Consider the following 22085-nt stretch of genomic DNA (forward strand, 5'->3'; position numbering starts at 1 on the left):
CTCAGCCATATCAAGAACAACAAAATCAACAGGTATATAAAATTTACCTATTCTAACAGAAACATCCTCTAAAACACCTAAGGGGTATTTAAAAGAACGGTCAGCCATTTGTAGAGTAATATTAGTAGCTTTTAATTTACCCATATTTAGCTTGGAACACACAGACAATGACATAACACTAACGCTAGCACCCAAATCACATAATGACTTATCAATCATTAGATTGCCAATATTATAAGGGATAGAAAAACTACTCGGGTCTTTCAGTTTAGGTGGAGATTTATTTTGAAGTACGACACTACATTCTGAAGTGAAAGCTACTGTCTCTACCTCACAAATAGACCTTTTTCTTGTCAATATTTCCTTCATGAATTTTTCATATGCAAGAATTTGTGTAATTAATTCAGTGAAGGGAACTGTTACCTACAAATCTTTAACCATCTCCAGAAACTTACCAAACTTTCAAGTGACGATTGGGGAATGGAAATTTGATAACTGGTTTTGGAGCATTACTACTCTTATATGGAGCTGCTACCTTCCTTGGAGTCGTACCCTGCAATGTATTATCAGAAATATTAGTACTACTCTTTAGCCCTGCACGGCTATTAACTATATTGTTAGGTTTAATGGAATCAAGATTAGCATTATTCATTAAAACATGTTCATCATCTCTGGGCATAGGGGGCCCTTCATAGTGTGAACCACTCCTTAGAGTAATTGCAAAAGCTTGATCCGAAGGCCTGGTTGGCTGTGATGGCAGGGCTCCCTGTTGACGGGCTTGCAGTTTAGTAGAAATCTGCGCAATTTGATTATCAACAATTTTATTATTTGCTATGATCGAATCAATTTGAGCATCTCTACTATCCATGTGCTTCTGCATACTAGCCAGCATTGCTCTAATTTCTTCCAAAGAAGGGTCGGAAGATGAGGAGGGTTGTTGTGGTTGGTTCTTCTGGCCAGCATTGGGGTGGTAATATTTCTGCTGAGTTTGTTGTGGCGCCCGTGATTCTTGTGGAGGTGGTGGATTTTGAACATTTGTGCTCCGGTAGGAAAGATATGGATGATTCCGATACCCAGGATTGTAGGTGTTGGAGTATGGGTCATTCTGCCTATAAGCTTGAAAGACATTGACTTGCTCCATGGGACTCCTGTAATTTTGCTCCCAATGACCTACAATTCAACAATTTTCACAGAAAGCCTCATTAGCATTATTATTAATTACAGAAACATTAGCTAAATTTGCAGTACTAAGATTATCTAATTTTTGGCAAATGGAGGTTAATTGAGCTTGTAAAAAGGATACAGAGTCGACACTATGTTTCCCTTTGTTAACAAAGCCTCTTGGATTCCCATATTGGGAATTATGTATTGTCATATCTTTAATAACTTGACCTGCATCATCAACATTAAGGTTCATAAACCTCCCACTAGCTGTAGAATCCAATATTATTCTAGATTATCAATCCTATTGTAAAAGGCTTGGATCAACTGCCATTGTGCCGGATTATGGTGGGGGCATTCTCTCTGAAGATCCTTGAATTTTTCCCAAGCCTCGTATAGAGTTTCATCGGCTTCTTGGGCAAAGTTCTGAATAGCACTCTGTAGGCGTCGTTCGAAGTGCACCTACGTAAAAGCATGTGGTGAATATGCTTGGCACTCTTAGGAAGTGGGAATTGACATATACGATTATGGACAAGGAAAGTAGGGATCCGACAACAAGTATTTAAGGAACTTGTAAACCGTTCACGGATCATAAAAGGCAACCACGAATAAAGGGACAACGATATGCAACAACGATTGACCCGTGAAGGTTACACCCCATTCATAATCCATGAGATTACTAACTCCATATGGTTCGGAACCACGAAAGGAGGATCGGGGATGATGGTACGAAGTGAGTCATGGAGTCACATTCGCCTGTATTGGCCTCTACTGGATTCTTATATTGAAAATTGATTCATGAGATCTCAAAGGCATACAGACAAAATATTCAATTCGCTCCAAGCTATTATTAAGCTAAATTGGTTAAATATTAATGCAACATATAATTCTAAAATATTAGTGATCACTTGATTTAACAACAAGATTAAAAAGGATCCTAAACCGGTTGTCCCAATTATCTTATTAGGCATGATTTTCAATTACATATTCCTTTAAACATGCAAAATGGTGATCATAAAAAATATAATAGAATTATCATTAATATTATAATCAATGTAACAATAAATTGTTAGTCAAATCAAATATAAATAAACCTAATCATGATGCTAGCAATATTAAAATAAGAGTAATTAAGTGAATCAATCACTCACTTTCCGCGTTTCCTTGAATTGCAACATCATGAATAAACTGTTAGTAACTTCAATAAAAAATATAAATCAAATTGAAAATTAAATTAAATAAAGGTAGATTTGATTTGGTCCAAACCCTCAGTCAATTATACCTTTCACGCATTGGTTTAAGTATAGAACTTAGGGTATTGTACGGACTCCTTGGAGTGCTTTTAGGAGAAATATTATGGAAGAATAGGGAGGTTAGTATTTAAGATAAAGAGGGAGAGGAGAATTATTTGTTGATCAAGCTTGTTGATGATTGAAAAAGGGGAGATATGACCTCTATTTATACAGAAAAAAGAAGGGTCGAAAAAACAAGATAAGATCCGAATTAAATCGGAATAAAACTAGATAGACAACAGGTTTTGCGGTTTTTGTTTTTTATCATATCTTTTGATCCAGAAATCAGAATAAGATAAATAAAATGTCGTTGGAAAGATCTTGAAATTTACTTCATAATCCAATTAGAATCAGATTAAAATCCCTTGTATAATAAAAGATATAGACAAAATAGTGGGACGGTGTCAGTTTTAGATAGAGTTTGATATTTAATTCATATCTTTTTGTTATAACTCGGAATTGATATTATAATGTATCATTGTAAAGATAATTTCAAGAGATATCCAAGCATATAAGATTTGGATAAAAAATATGAGGCACAAAAATTTTTGGGGTTTGGTAACTCCAACTTACCGCGGAAACGACCCAAACCCAAAGAACCACTCGCAATTAATAAAACCATAAAGCATAACAAATAAACATAAAAGGATAAAATCTGAATTTGCCTTTGACTTGTGCTTTGCCCGACCTAATGGGCTCTTACTTGAAAGCTTTAGCTTCGAAAATAGTGAGCCTCCAACGGTATTCACCCACAAAGGACGAACACCGACTTTTTAGGTCCGCTACCTTGAGTTAACAAGGTTCGACCAAAACCCGAGTTATTAAATGAGTTCAAAGGTTTTCACAAGGTGATGCCCTTTTCAACTCTTACTCAAGTGATTTTCCCAATGCCCCAACTTGGGTATTTATAGGGAAAACTAGAGAGTGAAAAAGCTTTCCCATCAATGTGGGAGAATTTGATTTTTCCACTTTATTTTAAAGCTAAAATAAAATAAATAATCAAACTAGTAATAAATCAACAAGTGGCAATCTCATGAGGGAGGTTAGGTGAGGAACATTTGGAGGAGGGGGGGACCAATTTGCTCCCCACTCCCTCAACAAAAACTGGCCACCTCATTCCTCAAGCCTCCTCTTACAATGCTCCACATGGAATCACACTTTGGCACCAAGGCACCCAAGGTGGGCTGCCATGTGCAGCTGCCAGCAGGCCCAGCACAAGCGTGCCCGCTGCTTGGCGCTGCTGGCCAGCAAACCTAGCACGGCTTGTGGGGGGTGCTTGTGCACTTGGCCAACAAGCCGTGCATCAAGGATGCGGGCTGCTGCTGAGTGTCGATGCTCCTTGAGCGCGTTGGCTAGTGCTACTAGCATGCGATGCTAGCATTGGTGCGCTAGCACGCACCAGCCAGCCTAGGCTCGACTTGTGGCGCATGCTAGCCACCATGCTATACCAAATGCCCCTAGCACTCGGTTTTCTCAGGGCATTCCGATGCTAGGGGTATTTTGGTCTTGTTAATTTATTATTTTCGTGTCTCGTCTTTTAATATCTTGACTCGACTTTTGACGCTCGGTTTCGACGCTCTAAGCTCGAATTTCCGACGTCTAAATATTTAATACTTGGGCGACGAATTAATTTCTTCCAAATTAATTCGTCGAGTCGGTTCGTATATTTGCTAGGGTGTGACCCGAACGGTTTAGTCAAGATTAAGCTGTAATATTAATTATACATTAATATTACTGATCGGAAGCGACCTCCACCCAGGCATTCCGATCACTTGACCTTACTGAATATATTAGCTTTCTAATAATTCTGAACCCGCTATCAGAATAATACACTTGTTCGAAGGACACCATTCCTTTCAATCTCCCACTTGTCCTTCCGGACAAGTGAGCATTTAGTGTATAGCCCCTTTCCTATGTCGCTTCATGTCTCTTCATGAACTATAAGGTAAGATTATTTCGTCATCCTTATTACGTCCAAAAGTGTTTCTCGATATCGAGTCCGACTGTCAATAAACAGATGATTTCTAAAATCCATCCGAGCACGACCATGAATTTTTAGAGTCTCGCTCTACGAGAGGTCTTGTATACAACAAAGACATCTTCCCTATTTTAGTAGGGGGACATTCCCAGTCTTGTAATGTAGCTTCTCTTACTGAGAGGACCTAGCCGCCCGAGTGTTGCCGTTATAATCCCCTATTACGGCAGACGTTTGACAACATCAAAACGGACTTGTACTCAAACTAGAGAACTCACAATACTCATGGTCAAGGAAATAGGTTCCGATAGCCATAATGAGAAGTATACTTTATGAAAATTTTTAATCTCTTTAAGTATTCTCATAGGTAGATCCAGTATGGTTCTAAACCAATACCTGTGCAAATGTTTTATGACAATCATGTCCTCCTAGGACAAGAAACAGTGCTATAAATCAGACTACACACTAATCTCAATTGGTCTTTAATCATCCATCGTTTAAATAACCTTGATTAGGGACAATTTTCGATTATAATATTCAATGTTCACATAATAGGTGTTTCCTTATCAAGACTGGTCTTGATACCATATTTTGAATATTCCAAGAAGCGAATGGACTTATTATTTAATCCTAAACCACAATTAAATAGCAAACGGAGTAATAAAATATTGCATGAAATTTATATTACTCCAAAACTTGAATGATTTTTCTTATGATAAATGGTTTTTTCCGAATGTTTTAAGAGTATCACTCTTTAAAAAACATCTATATAAATCACACCCATATCTAATATGCTTGATTTCTTTCATGCAATTGTGAATGTTGTCGTTCACTTATTCCATAGGTTTAGTTATAACTACTTTGCTAATCTTAGCATCTTCATTACTGATCACTTTCATAAAAAGATGATAAAATTTGAGAGTGTCATGGATTATATGTGATTTAAGATTTATTGTCCAAGTGATGGCTCCCACTCATTTTCATGATTGAGACCTTCAACTTGACAACCTACAATCATTAACGTTCAACAACGAACTTTCCATAGAACATCTTCTTTATTATCGCCATTAAGGCAACAATATTCTCAACATATATTTTAGTAGACTTCCTGATGATGCTTTGCTTGGGTTTCATTATAAATGGCTCACAATGATTTGGGATACCCTAATCACTTGTGATCATGGAAATTTTCCTTAAATTCTCGCACATTACACATGGATCCATGTCCATGTTACCATTCTTAAGCCACGACTTATTGTTAGCTCGTGCTTATAAACGAATTCCTTGTTAAGGTTTGTGCTTGCAACATCAAATTCGTAAATCGTATTTGTTTCCACAAGTCAAGAACTCATCCTGTTACTTATCCAAGTACTTAAGATGTTCTTGGCCATAATATAACGATCTATTACATAGATTCAGGTTGATTGGTACTTCATACATACTTCACATGCTCTAAGCAAGTAAGTCTTGCGACGATTCCATATCACAACGTACATGATGGATTAAATTGTAGAGTAATTCTTATTCCATCAATTTGTTATTTTAGCTCATTCAGTTTCACCGAGTCTTTGCTAAATAGTTTGATGTGTAATATAGATGAAAGTCTCTATTAGAGTCTTTCATGTTTGACTTAGTATTTAGCGTAGCTTATACTTAGGTCAAACATTTACTTAGTTTTTTACTTACAGGTCGAAAGTCTTTCAAAGTCCTTCAATTCATGTTTTATACGGTAAACTCCTTTACATGTTCAAACATTTTATTAAGTCTATACAATAGAACTTAATACCCAATACGTACTAAGTATCGTCTTTTGCTTGGTCCATTGTCAAAAATACTTTCAAACCTAAGCATTTAGCATTTGATAGTAATTTCACAATAGAGTTCGTAAACTTCTCATTGGACCTTTACTTTTGCTCCCACTAAACTTCTTATTCATCAGAATTTCTATGTTTCTCCATAAGCCAATCCTCTTATTAAGTTTATGAGAAAACACGTTCCAATTCCTATATGCAATGCTTCCTTTAATCCCATAACGGATTCCTTGAGCTTGCTTTCAAATCTAGCATTTTTTAGATTTTCAAAACCCTTAGACTATTCCATAGTCACTTCCAAAATCCAATTTTGGGAAGGCGGTTTTGGTATCTATTTTTCCATATTTCATATGAGAAATTTTTCTAAGACAATCACGAAAAGACTTTAGCATTCCGATTGGTGAATAGGTTTTTATTAAAATCAACTCTGTGAATTTAATTGTATCCTTTTCATCCAATCTAGCTATGTATGCATATACATTTCCACATTTGTTAGTTTTCTCCTTGAAAACTTATTTGCAATCGATGGGTCTTTCACCCTTTATGCAAATTAATCAAGTTTCAAACATGATTATTAAACATGGGGTCTGTTTCGGATTTTCATGGCCTCTAAGAATTATTCGGAATTTGGATTTGTCGTAGCTATCTTACAAGACATTATTCCCTTACTATCTAATAGTAAATAGTATGCTTGTAAGTTTTAGGTTTATTTCTAACTTAATAGAAATTTATAGGATTCAATCCAAGACTTTGGTGAATTCTATACCTATACGGGGCAATTGCATCAACTATTGATTTTCAAGGCGCTTCCAAAGCCCTTTTATTATGTTGATCTTACTCCATCATTTCTGATGTTTTGTAAGTAATGAATTCACTTTTAAAGCACTTGTAAAGTTCTTTTGAGTATTCTTGATCAAGCATTCTCACGAAGCCCTTTTAAGGTCTTCCGATATTCTCAGTTCTGGTTTGTTGCTAAGCTCGATGGTCATCGAGTTCATTTTCCTCCCACTTGTCATTTTGGAAACGTGTTACTTTCCAGAAAGACACCACTTAGAGCAACAAACACTATGTTCTCAATTAGGTTGTGGAGGTAATGCCCATGGTCTCACTTGAATGCTTACAAAGAGACATGTATATTGTCTTTGGGTAAAAGTTCGTTGTAATGAAACAAACAATTAGCTCCCACTTGAGCTATCTTAGCCTTTAATGAGCCATAAAGCTCCCACTCAACCACCTAGCTCTTGCTAAGCTGGTGAGCTCCTACTGAGTCACTTAGCTCCCACTAAGCCAATGAACTCCCACTATGGCTAAGAGTTTTATCCATATACTTGAAAAGACATTTAGAAGGTAATTCTGTCCATAATTGAATATGGCGTCCTTTCTTAGCTTCGAAATTTTGTTTAGTGTTGCATAGTCCTTCGTGCAAATCTTAAGAACTTTATAGGAAGGGATGTGATCCATCATTGTTCGAGTCATTTTAAATGGCATCGAGATCTCCGTGGAGATATACTATGTTCTTTGTGAAGTTATTTATGAAAATTTCAATTTCATAACTTTGTGATGGTCACGCTTGGCTCAAGCAAACATCACTCGATCTAATCTAGACGTTTTGATATCTTGCCAAGTCCATTTTGTACTTCACTAAACTCTTGAACTATTCAAGGTCAAGTTTGTTCACATTTGATGAATATAGCCATATTCTTTCAAATTCTTTGTGAGACGTTGAAGTAAATGAATCCTCTTTAGCTTTCGGAGTCAATTATCTATACCAAGAACTATAGTTATTTACCTTTTCGGTTTCAACAAGTAAGACTTGCTTGTCTTAGAACAATTCCGAATTGATCAACTATCAAGAGCATATCTAATAGAGCCTTGAGTATGTTCTTGTCGATGTGACATTACTAAAGATGTTTGGAACGCAAATCATGCCCATGAATTTGAGCTTTTGCTAGTTTATTATGTTAAGATAATGTTTGTTTATAATCAAGAATTCTTGACTCATGGTTTAGTCAACCATGCCATTCAAATAAACTTGCAATGCTCATTGCTTTGAATGTGAGTCTTTCTGTGTGTAGACGGATCAATTGTTGATTATGGAACACAATAACCATTTATTTGTCCCAGCCTTAGCTTAAAGGTCTTTAAACAAAGCATACGACCTTACAACTGATGTAGCACCACTTGCTTCATTCAAAGCTTGTAAGTCGATTAACTTAGCTTATCTTCAATAGTTTGAGGTCACTTTAAAAGTGGAACACTCAAGCAGTATCTGATACTTATGAAGATAATGAATTGCTAAGTTAACTACAATAATATGAACTCATGGTTTGAAATGGAATCTTATTCCTTTTCTTCGTTCTTCGTTTCCTATATTTCTTATCATACTTTATCTCATAATCTTTTAAGAACCATTTCTTTAAGAGTCTTTAACTTTTATACTTCATTAGGAATAATTAAGCATCTAATGCGTCGTAAAACAAAGTTCCATTTTTTCTTTTAATTCACGCTTGAATTACTACATCAATGAGTCGTACTCATCTATGTATTAAGCGAAAAGATATGTTGGTTGTCAATATTGGCAATTTTGAGTTTGCAACTCAATACTTCATGTTTTATCAAAACTACCTAGTATTTTGAATACATGATGTCCAACCGTCCTTTCGGACTTTGTTATAAAAGTCATATACGAGAATTGTATTTTAGAAATGTTTTACTTTTCTTTGAGAACCGTTCTCAAAGATTTCCTTTACTAATCATGGAAAACAATATAGTTTGATTTGGAATTCTACAAATATAAGTGCAAAGTATAACCATTTATCAAGTAAATAACATAATAAGTTTGAAAATTAAAAGGTATTCATGCAAATCATCAATCTTATTAAACGTCTTATCCACACAATAAAATTGTCCCCATTTAACGAGAATAAGTCGATTCCAAGATCCGAAGAAACAAAGAGTGGTTAAGCATGCTTTGGCTTGTCTTAACACTCAATCTCCTATGGTAAGCAACGCTTTGCTAATGGCTCTAAAGCCACTCTTGGTTAAATAAATCGTCGCATCTAATGCTCTCTCAACAATTTATTCACTTTGCCACGAAATGTTAGGACTCCATCACTCATATCGTAGAGTACAACCAAAACCAACTCGCATACCCGGAATGCTTTACTTCGTAGGAGAGGTAGTGATGCCTCGCTTTGGCGTAGCCCACCACTACCCTCGTTCGGCCGATAAGTGTTGTTTTGGAATGACAAGTTTTTACTCAGTATTTAGGGACCTAGGGTTTCTATGTTGGTTGATTTAAGTGAACTTAATTAATCATCACAACATTCGAAATCCTAAACATGCATCTAACATATAATTCATATACATAAACATATACATATATATTGAAAAACATAAATATAGATGCATTTGGCAACTAGCATGACCCCTTGAGATCTTCAAATCTTCAAAAGGTCTTCATTGCAACTTTCATGGCTACGTCTTCCAAGAACCTCCATCTTCAAGACTTGACCATAATTGAATGCAACTAGTATCTACGATTAGGACTAATCTAAATATTAAGGTACAAAAATACTCAACGGTACGCAGACCGTATTTAGATTTACAAAAATACATCACGGATCTGTGAGAGAATACACATTCCATTCATCCATTCATTATTTGTGAATGACCCATGCATTTTACAACAATAAACAAGTAACAATGCAAAAACACGAGTGAACTAGTAACTAATATGGGTGGTTAAACCAATTAACACGCCTAATTTACAACTAGTCAAAGTTGTTTTAATCGGTTATGTAAATAAGCGCAATTAAAATTTGAAGCTCCCACTAAATTCCGCATCCAACTTAATTAATCCAATTAATTAAGCCAGTAGATCACAAAAATTGTCAAAATATATTTTGCCAATGCCTCTCAAAACCGAGGCGTAGCCTCCAAAATATAATTAAAACGACAATTATTAAGCAAAAATACGTAGTCCAAAATGTCTAAGTGCCTAGCACTAAGACACGGAGTGCTCACATTTCGCACAAGCGTTAGATGCTCAATGAATGTGGGAGCGGGCCCGATGTCGCTAAGCGTTACACCGCCCACATCAGCGAACTTTCACACATAAAAAATGTGGCCCTTGATGGCCATGTTGAAAGAATTCATTGCACTACATTTCTTCGCAAGCAACGTCTACGCATACTCCCTAATTACACAATGCATGCACCAAGTCCAAACGATGCACCATGTGCTCGTGCCCCACATCACCGCGCCACAGCAGCCCCAAGTACACGCAACACAGCACACACGCACGCATGTACATGGCAGCGTGCTGCTGCTGTGCTGCGTCGCTTGTGTTGCTGTTGCTTGCGTCTGTGCGCACCAGCCATGCAATGGCTGCACGCACAGGGCATGGCAGCCCCCTTAGCAGCCATATGCGGGCTGCTTTGCAGCCCGGCTAGCCAAGGCCGTTCATGCCTTGTTTTGCGTGCCATTAGCCTCGGGATTTGATCCCCAAAATTTTGCGTGACTTTCGAAATTAATTCTAAATTAATTTTAGAACGAATTTAATGAGCAAAACCAAAATTTAAACAAGTCTAACTCAAATAAAAAAAATTTAAAGTGCATGCAACCAAAATAATTCCCAAGAACCATTCTTTAATTAAATTGGTTTAACTTGGTGCAACAACAATAATAGGGCAAATACTCACTATTAATTTAATTAATTTAAATTAACTTTGAGTTTTTTTAAAAAATAAGAGAAAGTTGGAAAAATGAACATAAATTCAATAAAGACTCCAACTTTAATACTTGTGAATTCTTGAAAAATTATATCTTCCAATATGAAGATAAACAATTTTTCTATCACAAAGTTTCAAACTTTATGATTCCAATCAACTAAAAAATGATTAAATTAATAAAGTTTAACAAAATTCATGGAATTTAGTAATATAAAGTTTCAATCACTTAACATAATTAAAGATTGAATCTTTAATACTTGGAAGCCTCAAAGAACAACAATTTCACAGTTAATGCAATTAGTTTGCAATGATGTGAAAAAAATAAAACCAAACATTCAAGCACAAATTACTACAAAGTAACCACGCCTAAAGAGGTTTAAAATTGCATATAAAATATGTATTGAACCAATTACATAACCACCATAAATATGCAATTAATTTTCAAGATTAGAAAAACTTAAAATTTTTCGTAAAAACGAAAAAAACCCCCGAAAATAGCACTTCTGGTCGTTTTTTGGCTAAAAACCGCCCCCCGGAAGGATAAAACCATTTCCATAACACATTTTCCATCCAAAATTCACTAGTTTTGTGTCGAAATCTGGGTTCGTGGCTGAAGGTAGCTTAAATACGAGGTTAAAATAGATAATACGAGCTACTAATCTAATTAGCAACTTAAACCAGAAAAATTAAGCCATAAAAATCACCTTGAAAAATATTATGATTTTAAAAATAAACGAGCGTGGCTCCGATACTGTTGTTGGGATTTGGTAAGTCCAACTTACCGCGAAAACGACCCCGACCCAAAGAACCACTCGCAACTAATAAAACCATAAAGCATAACAAATAAACATAAAAGGATAAAATCAGAATTTACATTTGACACGTGCTTCGCCCGACCTAATGGACTCTTACTTGAAAGCTTTAGCTCCGAAAATACAAAGCCTCCAACGGTATCCACCCACAAAGGACGAACATTGACTTTTTAGGTCCGCTACCTTGGAGTTAGCAAGGTCCGACCAAAACCCGAGTGATTAAATGAGTTCAAAGGTTTTCACAATGGTGATGCCTTTTTCAACTCTCACTCAAGTGATTTTCCCAATACCCCAACTCCAACTTGGGTATTTATAGGGAAAACTAGAGAGTGAAAAAGCTCTCCCATCAATGTGGGAGAATTTAATTTTTCCATTTTATTTTAAAGCTAAAATAAAATAAATAATCAAACTAGTAAAAAATCAACAAGTGGCAAGCTCATGAGGGAGGTTAGGGGAGGACCATTAGGAGGAGGGGGGACCAAACTTGCTCCCCACACCCTCTCCTAAAACCGGCCACCTCATTACTCAAGCCTCCTCTTACAATGCTCCACATGACACCACACTTGGGCACCAAGGCACCCAAGGTGGGCTGCTATGTGCTGCTGCCAGCAGGCCCAGCACAAGCGTGCGGGCTGCTTGGCGCTGCTGGCCAGCAAGCCCAGCACGGCTTGTGCGGGCTGCTTGTGCACTCAGCAAGCGCATCAAGTATGCGGGCTGCTGCTGAGTGCCAATGCTCCTTGTGCGCGTTGGCTAGCACTGCTAGCATGCGATGCTAGCATTGGTGCGCTAGCACGCACCAGCCAGCCTAGGCTCGGCTTGGTGCGCATGCTAGCCACCATGCTATACCAAATGCCCCTAGCACTTGGTTTGCTCGGGCATTCCGATGCTAGGGGTATTTTGGTCTTGTTGATTTATTATTTTCTTGCCTCGTCTTTTATTATCTTGACTTGACTTCCGACGTCTAAATATTTAATACTCAGGCGAGGAATTAATTTCTTCCGAATTAATTCGTCGAGTCGGTTCGTATATTTGCTAGGGTGTCACCCGAAAGGTTCAGTCAAGATTAAGCTGTAATATTAATTATACATTAATATTACTTATCGGAAGCGGCCTCCACCCAGGCATCCCGATCACTTGACCTTACTGAATATATTAGCTTTCTAATAATTCAGAACCTGTTATCAGAATAATACACTTGTTCGAAGGACACCATTCCTTTCAAAAATAATATTTGTCTATCTTTGAACGTCTTTCAATTCGGATAGAATTAGGACTTTCAAAAAGAAAAAGTTTTATTCAATTTCAAACTTTATAATTTTATCTTTTCAAAAATGATAATTAAGATCTTTTAGAAGCTTATAAAAGTTTCCAATTAATCCTAAGCGGTTTAGGAATGGGATTAAATCCTTTGGACCCTCCGCATGATCATTGGATCATAGGTAAGGTGGGCTTAGGTTCGGTTTGGGCTCAGTTTAATATTTTGGCCATAACTTATTCGTTATAAATCGGATTTGGGCTTATAATATATTGTTGGAAAACTCTTTTAAATCCCCATCCAATTATTTAATCATTGGAACCAGATTATGGACCAAAATCAATTAGAATAAACGTTTTTATAAAAAGGACACGAAATGAATGATTTTAAAGGACACGAAATGAATTATTTTGGGTTTAAAGGCATGAAAAGAGGAAAATAGGTGACGCTTTGGGGAAATGGGCTTGGAATTGGTTTGTTTATGAAATGTATATATGGATTTAAGCACTCTAAAGATTAAATACTCAACCCGGCCAATAATGGCGGTGAAAGGTTGTTCATTATTGGGTTTGGTTTTGGGGAGACATTTTTAGGTGTCTACAGAAGCCCCTACTTTGACTGAGCTTGTAGAAACGTCAGTTTCAAAAATGATAGTCAAAGTAGTCGATTGGGACGGAGAATGATTTAAGACGTTCTGCGATCCTAAATCACCCGATATACGCCGATACCTGCAGAAATATGTTAGTTCTACAGATAAAAGAGTAAAGGGATAGAATGCGTATCTGACACCAGTGTATCGATGACAAATGAGTTTAGTATCTTCCTATGCTTTGAGGAATCAACCGGATGACGTTTTGTTGAAATACTTTCCATGCTTGAGGAAAGTCGACTGATGAGTTTGGTAGCTTTCTAAGCCTGAAGAAATCTACCGGATGATACTTTCCATGCATGAGGAAATTAAGTCGACATATGATGAGATTGCAAGTCTCTGTGTATCGAGAACCTTGCGTCGTGAAATGATGGTGGTTCGATTGTCCCCGAACGTAGGTTGTAGTTGGTTCGCTCGTCCCCAAACGTGGGCTGTAGTTGGTTCGCTTGTCCTTGAACGTGGGCTGTAAATGGTTCGCTTATCCCCGAACGTGGGCTGTAGATGGTCCGCTTGTCCCCGGACGTGGGCTGTAGATGGTCCGCTTGTCCCCGGACGTGGGTTGTAGATGATCCGCTTGTCCCCGAACATGGGCTGTAATTGAGACCTGCAAAATAAAATTTGCCAAGGGACTCATATAGACTATGATTGACTTGACCAAGCTTTGACTTGACACGACATGACATCATGTGACACGATATTGGCATTTTTGTCACGAAACGAGTGGAGGGTACCGACTTTCTCCCAAAAAAGAAAGACGTGAAAACTGAACTTTTATTTTCGAACTTCCGTCGATAAAAAAATTTTGAAAAAGTTTTTTGAACTTCCTTAAAAGAAAAGACATGAAAAAGGGAAGAATTTTTTGTCTTAAATGAATTGTACGGATTGAATTGCTTGTCTTGAAAATAATGTATGCATGATGCATGTCCTTAGGCCAGGAGGCTAAGGACAATCACATCATGTGACACGATAGATGAATGAACTTAGGTCATGGAGCTAATCATCATATATGGTGTAAATAAATGATCTTGAATGTCACTTAGGTCTGGAAGCTAAGCACGTATATAGATAAAGTGATTATGAATGTTGCTTAGGTCAAGGAGCTAAGCACAATATGCTTTGTATGATTAAAAAATGTTGCTCAGCACATTATGCGATGCGTGAAACAATGAATATTGCTCAGGTCAGGAAGCTAAGCAAGTATACAACGTTTCTTCTAATGAATGTTGTCCTGAAAGATGATGAAACATGCACAGTGTTGAAACAAGATTCCATGATAAAGAGTTCTTAAAGGGAGGATGATATGGATATGGATGTGTGAGTGAAGTGTGTGAATGTGATATTAAGGTTGGCTGCAAAGGTTATGGTGATGGAAATATAAGAGACAAAGATGATGACTCTTTAGGCTGGGTAGGCTAAATGATATGGGTTCAAGCCCCCAAGTCTAGCTCTAGATGGATAGGGGTAAGCATTGGATATTCTTTGACTTAATCAAGCATGGATATGAATATAAATGTGAATATGAATGTGGCCGTACCTCGATGTGAGGTTGCCTACGTATCCGTTAGAAATCAGGCCGAACATAGCTCTAACCGAACTTTGCACAAGTGTATGTACACTTCAAAGAGGTCTTTCAAGGGTTGTAATATGTTTAAGTTGATGGTTTAAAGAAGAAAAGGGTACAAGGCTCAAGACCTTAGAGAATCCCCAAGATGTGTAATTGTGAATTTGAAAATTTTGAATTTTTCAAGTTTATTTTCATTTTTTTTCGCTTTTTTTTTTCATTCTTTTGAATCAATACAGGAAATCTCAAATCATGCGGTCCATCACTCACTTCACATTCATGTTTCTCAGGCACGGTACCAAGCACTCGATAAGAGACGCAATTCGAGACGTGTTCGTATCAATGACATTGGAACACTTGCCTTTAGACATTGTTTTATTGTTGCTTTCCTGCCTTTTTTTAACTTGGTTTTTTAATGTTATACAATTACACATCTTCCAATCCTAGGGTTGAGTGAATGTGGGTTGAATAAATGAAGGCCAAACGTTAGACTAGGCTCAAAGTGGTTGATGAAGAAATGGAATGTGATTGAATGGTTAACAGGGAATGACAGGGTTGGAATGACATGATCGAATGCAAAGAAAAGAAATGCTCATTGATGGAACATGGCATATAGACATAAGGATAAGGAGAACCTATGCTAGACTTATTAGGAGAAAAGGGTTGAAACGAAAGAAAGCATGAAATCTTATATGGGAACTTGTCTTGTGCTTCATCTTCATGGTTTCTTATGAATTACTTCTTGCTTCCTGGTACTCGCATTGGAAAGGAAGAGTGTATGAAAGAATTTTGAAAACTGATGGGAAAAACTCCACTCATTCCTATTACGATGGAAAATGACGCATGCATGGTCCTAATATATGATCATAAACAATATAGTGCATTACTTGAAGACAAAGTGTGTGCAATGACTCAGCATGTGTGATTAGGTGAGTTTATTAAGACTCGTGGTATGATCGAATAGCAAGACATGAGGACGTTGTGAAAATCAAAAGACCGAATGACCAAATAGCACGGAAGACTAAAAGACAAACTAACTTGATTAATTTTGTCCAATTTTAATGTTTATGCTATTTAATAGGTGAAAACGGTCCATTGGCAATCGTTAGTCATAAATAAGATCAACCACAATCAAAGACAAAGAACACATGTTAAGGTTAGCACAAAAATCGATCACAAGAAACGAGGAAGAGGACTAGAATTCTAGAAGAGTTAAGACTCATGGGTATATAAAAAAAAAACTATAATCCTATATTATATGAGTTGGCACGGATTAAAGGACTTGTCTAAGACTAGCTTGACACGAAAACATATAAAAAAAAATTTAAAAAAGAAGAAGAAAGTTGACGCTAAAAAGACACCTAAACTGGACAGGCTGTAGTATATCGGTAATACCTTTTGATCTGTGACTATGATTGCGACAAAACCAACTCCAAATGAAAGATAAAATTCGGGGATACAGATCCATAGGTGGCACGACACGTAACTCGTTATAAAACTCTGGCTATAACCAAAACAAGTTGACTCTTGTATAGGATATGAGGATAAAAATCCGGGTTGACTGATTTTTTTTTTTTAAAAAAAAAAAAAAAAATCTATGACTCGACTCTACAAAAAATAAAAAGGGTTTGATAAGAGAAAAAAAAATTAAAAAAAATTCAATAAAAAATTGTACATATAAGCACATCGTTAAGCATGATGCAATGAAGTTTGCAACCTAAAGTCAAGATCTATGTTCCACTATGGTCAAGCTTTTGGGTGTCAAAGGGTACCGTGGTTAAGAGTTTGGACGCGTTAGCAAGGCAGCCTCCCTTGAGGGTGTTTGCTAACAGGTGCCTCCGCGATTTCATGATGAAATCGAACTCGACTCCATGGTTCGGGTGGATTTAAAAACTCGGATGAACCGTTATTGCCATGAACGTTTTCGGGTTGATAGAGCATAAATCCACCAGGCTAGCCACATACGTAGAACACGTACTATTGTGGCAAAATAGGTAGCCTAAAAGGCATATGAATAAGTGATAATGCCAATTAAATCGCAGGAATACAATTCAAGAATCTTTCAAATCTCATCCACTCATCTCAATTAAATACCGATTACTCAAATCGATAAATAACCAAGAATCCTCCCTAGTGGAGTCGCCAAATTGTAGGCGTCGTTCGAAGTGTGCCTACGTAAAAGAAAGTGGTGAATATGCTTGGCACTCTTAGGAAGTGGGAATTGACGTATACAATTAGGGACAAGGAAAGTAGGGAGCCGCCAACAAGTTTTTAAGGAACTTGGAAACCGTTCACGGATCATAAAAGGCAACCACGAATAAAGGGACAACGATAGGCAACAACGATTGACCCGTGAAGGTTGCACCCCATTCATAATCCATGAGATTACTAACTCCATATGGTTCAGAACCACGAAAAGAGGATCGGGGATGATGGTACGAAGTGAGTCATGGAGTCACATTCGCCCGTATTGGCCTCTACTCGATTCTTACAGTGAAAAGTGATTCCTGGGATCTCAAAGGCATACAAACAAAATATTCAACTCGCTCCAAACTATTATTAGGCTAAATTGGTTGAATATTAATGCAAAATATAATTCTAAAATATTAGTGATCACGTGATTTTCAATCGTTTGTCCACATTATCTTATTAAGCGTGATTTTCAATTACATATTGCCTTTAAATATGCAAAATGGTGATCATAAAAAATATAATATAATTATCAATAATATTGGAAGAAATTTAACAATAAATTGTTAGTCAAATCAAATATAAATAAACCTAATAAAGATGCTAGCAATATTAAAATAAGAGTAATTAAGTGAATCAATTACTCACTTTCCGCGTTTCCTTGAATTGCTACATCATGAATAAATTGTTAGTAACTTCAATAAAAAATATAAATAAAATTAAAAATTAAATTAAATAAAGATAGATTTGATTTGGTCCTAACCCTCAGTCAATTAAGCCTTTCACGCCTTGGATTAAGTATAGAACTTTGGGTATTGTATGGACTCCTTAGAGTGCTTAGGAGAAGTATTATGGAAGAATAGGGAGGCTGGTGTTTAAGCTAAACCGGGAGAAGAGAATTATTTGATGATCAATCTTGTTGATGATTGAAAAAGGGGAGATATGACCAATATTTATAGAGAAAAAAGAAGGGTAAAAAAACAAGATAAGATCCGAATTAAATCGGAATAAAACTTGACAGACAACAGTTTTTGCGGTTTTTGTTTTTATCATATCATTTTATCTAGAAATTGGAATAAGATCTATAATATGTCGTTGAAAAGCTCTTTAAATCTAATTTCTAACCCAATTAGAATCAGATTAAAATTCCTTGTAGAATAAAATACATTTACGAAATAGTAGAACGGTGTCAATTTTGGATAGAGTTTGATATTTAATTCATATCTTTTTCGTTATAAATCGGAATTGATATTATAATATATCATTGGAAAGATAATTTCAAGTTCTATCCAACCATATAAGATTTGGATAAAAAATATTAGGCACAAAAATAATATCTTTCTATCTTTGAACGTCTTTCAATTTGGATAGAATTAGGACTTTCAAAAAGAAAAAAGTTTTATTCAATTTCAAACTTTTTAATTTTATATTTTCAAAAATGATAATTAAGATCTGTTAGAAGATTATAGAAGTTTCCAGTTAATCCTAATTGGTTTAGGAATGGGATTAATTCCTTTGAACCCTCCACATGATCATTGGGTCGTAGGTAAGGTGGGTTTAGGTTCGGTTTGGGCTCACTTTAATATTTTGACCATAACTTATTCATTATTACTCGGATTTGGGCTTATAATATATCGTTGTAAATCTCTTTTAAAGCCACATCTAATTATTTTATCATTGGACCCAGAATATGGACCAAAATAAATTGGACTAAATGTTTTTATAAAAAGGACACGAAATGAATTATTTTGGGTTTAAAGGCATAAAAAGAGGAAAATAAGTGACGGTTTTGGGAAATGGGCTAGGAATTGGTTTGTAATCGAAGGATAACTAAACTAATAAAAGTAAAAGTAGAGAAGAATAAGAATAGAAGAAATCAATGAATAAATGACCTAGGGCATAGGTTCACCAATAAATAACATTCCAGGGTAAAACATAATAATCAAACATCAATGCATCAATTGATCAGATCATAAAGGGTTTCGCTACGTATTACAATCACTGAATTAATTTACCGGTATTAAATCTCATCTCTCGAATCTTGACTTAACCATTTATAAATTAACCTGCCTATTGAAACTAGACCTAAACATCAATTCTCATCTCTCGAATCTCGAATCAATATTGTCAAACTCATGCATAAGAGATCAGGCCTAATCTAGTCACAGAGCATTAAATCAATCAATAGGAAATCAACCTAACATTGATAATCAACAACAATAAATTACCCTTTCATATTATTTATGGATCCCCACAAACCCTAAAAAAGAAACTACTCAGAAAAAATCAAATATAAACTAAACAAAGCAATAAAATAAGACATGATCGAAGGAATAAAATAAATGACTGAGATTAAGAGAAAAGAAATCGTTACCAAAGTAATCGGAATTAAGAGTTAAGTAAAGAACAAAGTATAAAGTGTAGAGAGAGAACTAATCTAAAAGCTAAGTAGATAGAGAAATTCTAAGAGAAGAAGTTAGAAAGAGTAAAAAGAGATCCTAAGCTTGCTTAACGAAATCGTATTTATACTAAGCAAAGAATCCTAAACTAAAACAAACTTAACGACGCTTAAAATCTCCTAAAGCTGACATGCGTCCGATCGGGCGAGGCACCGCCCGATCGGGCCCGCCTTTTTTCTATCAAGTACATCTCTCGCGCCCGGCCGGGCACGAGTTTGGGTTACAGCTGCTGCTACAATTTCTCCGCCCCCGCCCGATCGGGCGCGCCTTTGCGCGGGAGCTCTCTTGGCCGGGCAAGGCCACTTGGGGCACAATGGACTCCTCGTTTGGGCTCGTAATTCAGGCCCAAACCAAATATCCTCCTTGGGTCTTAAATACTCGGTCCAATTGCCTTGGAATCTCAAATACCGAGCCCTTAATCACCGGTTTGATGGCTCTAACTAGCCTTGGGCTATGAAGAATGGTCGTGCATATCCAATGCTTGTAGATACTCCATAAAATCCCGGAAAAATGCCCCAAAAGTGCAATTTCTTACAAAACTCAACCAAAACTACGAAAACACTAGAAAATACCAATTAGTAATAAAAGTGGCTCTAAAGAGCCAAAAACACTACTAATTATGACCAAGGGATGGGGGTAAAATAATATATAAAATGGACATATCACAAGTATATCTAACTGTAGACACCCATTTGTGTCTCCCCAAAACCAAATCTAGTGATGAGTACCTTTCACGTCGAATCATAATCGAATGAAGTGAAAGTGTGGAAAGTTTAGTGTTGCTGATAGTTTTAATTTCTTTTCTCTTCTCTTTGTTTTTGAAAACCTATTTTAAGATAACAGTCAATCCAGTTTGGTTGATCCATGAAATGGGTCCAATAATAGTTGGATGGGGTTTGAAAAGAGCTTTCCAACAATATATTATAAGCCCAATTCCGATGAATATTGAGGAAGTTATGGCCACATTACTGAACTAGGCCCGGTTTGAGCCTTATATGCGGCCCAATGATCTAGAGGAGGGCCTAATATGGATTTATCATTCCTAATGCAATTAGGAATGGTTTTAGTCTTCTAGATTCTTCTAGAAGGTTCTTTTCATTCCTAATGCAATTAGCATTGATAAATTGACTTTTGTTGACTTTTTAGAGTTTTAATCAGAAGAAAAGAACGTTTTTGAGGAAAATACGATTTTATCCTCCTCTACGACAATTTCTATCTGATTTTATGAAAACGCGTCAATTTCTTGGTCAGCGCCAAACGCCAGCTGTAGCGCCTGACGCTACGCTTGGCGCCTTGCGCTAGCCTTAGCGTCTGGCGCTAACGTCAGCGTTTGGCGTTAACTTGGTTTTGTGCGTCAGAACTCTGTTTTTGATGTTTTATCTTTTGGCTGATTTTCTTTATAAATAGCCTTCTAAAAACTCCGTTTTAAATCATCAATTCTTATTCTTTCTAATTCTCACCAACTCTCATCAAAATTTTCTTAATTACTCTCTCTCTCTTCTAAACTAGCTTCTCTCAAATATAAAAACTCCACACTCATTAGATTTAGAAACACCTAGTCAAGTTCGAAGTTGTCTTCGCCCTAGACGTGAAAGGTTTAATTTCTAAGGGTTTGGTCCCAAATCTCTCTTTCAATTATTTAATTTAATTGTTTATTTTATTATTTTCCTTGAAGTTACTAACGTGTGTATTTTGTAATTAGAAAGAGGTACGAGGCATCCAAGTAAGTATTTTAATGGTTTTTATTAATATTATGATGTAGAGATCATGCTTAGGTTGTTATTATGATATTCCTAGTATCATGTCAGAGGTAACTTTAATATTAAGTATGATTGTTATATTGCCTTTTGTTTTTCTCCTAATATTTATGATTGTTAGTATCATGTTAGGGTTAAATCTTTGATTTTTATTGTTTAGAGACATGTTAGGGTTTGTTATTAATCTTGTTAGTATCATGCCTAGGATCTTGCTATTATTATGCTTTAACATGATTATGAATATTATTATTATTATTATTATTATTATTATTATTATTATTATTATGATTATGATTATTTTCATGATTATTATTATGTTGCTTGATATATATTTATTGTTATTGCTTGATCACGCCTTTTATGCATGTTTAAAGGGAATTGGTACTTGTAATCATGCTTAATAAGATAATTCGTAATCTTGTTTAGGGTT

The sequence above is a fragment of the Chenopodium quinoa genome, unplaced genomic scaffold (assembly GCF_001683475.1).
Source record: "Chenopodium quinoa cultivar QQ74 unplaced genomic scaffold, ASM168347v1, whole genome shotgun sequence".
Classification (NCBI taxonomy): domain Eukaryota; kingdom Viridiplantae; phylum Streptophyta; class Magnoliopsida; order Caryophyllales; family Amaranthaceae; genus Chenopodium; species Chenopodium quinoa.